A 2,095-nucleotide genomic window follows, 5' to 3' on the forward strand; every position below is an offset into this window, starting at 1 on the left:
CAAGCCAATAAATGTTAGTGCGTTTCCATTCCTTCCCGTATGGTGTATCGTAATGTATGCTTCCAATTCATCTATTTAAAGGCAGTTGTGACATTTCTTTAAGAGATATAACAGTACTATACGAATCTATGATTTAAAGAAAAATGATTATCTTCCTTTGTATATAAATATATATATAAATAACAACTTGGGCACGACACAGTCATAATGCCGACGAGTAGTACCTAGGTCTAGAGGACTGTGATATGGTGATTTTAACAGAGGCAGATTTCAGGGAGGAGAGTTGTAACCGGTTCCAGCTATTTTAAAAGAGGAGAGTTCCGACCCAGGATAAAGGGCCCGGAGGGAAGGTCCAATCATGTAAAATTTCAAAAGTATATATATATATATATATATATATATATATATATATAAATAGACAATAACTGTTTAGTGTCTTTAAATATCAGCTGTATTTGTACGAGGCTAGGAAACAAGGTGTATGCGAGCTTTTAGCGAGCTACTACACCTGTTTCGAGCCGAGTACAAATACAGCTGATATTTAAAGACACTAAACAGTTATTGTCTTTATCCTGCAATTAATTCTGTAAATTGTTTGTGTTTTAAAAGACACAAAAACTAACATATTTAGTATTTATTTTCGATTTGTAATCCCTTGAGGCCCGCGTAGTAATATCAAAATCACACATTACGCTGAAGACGGGTTCGCAAAAAAAGAATCTCGAATGGTCAACAATAATACATCAGTGGCGGATGCAGGAATTTTCGAAAGGGGGGGTGCTAGCCCAGGGCAAAGGGGGGGTGCAGGGGGGGTGCAAACATATGTCCCGATTCAAATGCATTGATCGGCCAAAATAAAGGGGGGGGTGCGGACCCCCGGAACCCCCCCTCTGGATCCGCCACTGTACATCGCTCAAGGTGAATAATTATCTATTTTAACATAACAACTAATTTCAACAGTAAAAACAAATAACAAAACATTGTCAAATTTGAAACAGAAGTGTACGAGTTGTCCTACGCTTCAGACTTAAAATTCAATAAACATGCATGCTGAAATTGACATGGTTGATTTTGTAAGGCAGCAACCATTTGATTTTCTGGGGGGGGGGGGGCTATGGTTTTTTTTGGAAAAAAAAGTTTGTTTCCAGGTTTTGGTGAAAAAAATAATTTGTTTTGGACCCTGAGTAAAAAAATTGTTTGTTTCACCCTCAGCTGCCACTATATGTAATGCTAAAATTGAAAGAAAAAAATTGTCTTCGGTTTGTCGCTAAAAAAATAGATTGTTCTTCGCCAAAGGCGAAAAAAAAAAGTTTGCACAGAAAAAAAAACCATAGCCCCCCCCCCAGAAAATCAAATGGTTGCTGCCTAACACAATCATACACATTCAAGTTTTGAAATCGACAATTGTCATCGTCATTGGAATGCAACTGGAATACACATTCTGAGGTCACACAGGTTCAAACAATACTCAGTCCGGCAGTAGGCGGAGCTTTAAAGCGATATCTGTATAGTATACAGATACAGCATAGCGATATCTGTAGGGCTGTATCTGTATAGTAGGACACCCAATTGCAGGATAAATATATATAAGTACGTCTGAGTCAGTGACAACCCTACAACAGATGTATCCATCGGATCGCCATCAATGATGGAGATACATGGCTGTGTACATAATGTATATACAACTCGTCTAAACATCAACCCAACAATGTTAGATCTGTAAATTTGCTTTCGCAAATTTTTGATTCTTCCCTCGCCGGGATTCGAACCCATGCTACTGTGATATCGTGACACCAAAATCGCCTGCACTGCAGCCGTCCCGCTAGACCACACGACCACCTGGGCTCTCATTTGATCATTGATGGCGATCCGATGGATACTTCTGTTGTAGAGTTGTCACTGACTCAGACGTACTTATATATAAAATGACTGAATAAATAGTCAACGATCAATCTTACAGGGCGATGGATCATGTAATATGATTCTGTACACTACAAAATATATTATATAACAAGTCAAAAAGGGTACAACATCACCATTAAATAACTATAAAATATACAAATATTAGATATTTCGGATAACAGATATCCTTCTT

This window comes from Mytilus galloprovincialis, chromosome 1 (genome assembly GCF_965363235.1).
Source record: "Mytilus galloprovincialis chromosome 1, xbMytGall1.hap1.1, whole genome shotgun sequence".
Lineage (NCBI taxonomy): Eukaryota > Metazoa > Mollusca > Bivalvia > Mytilida > Mytilidae > Mytilus > Mytilus galloprovincialis.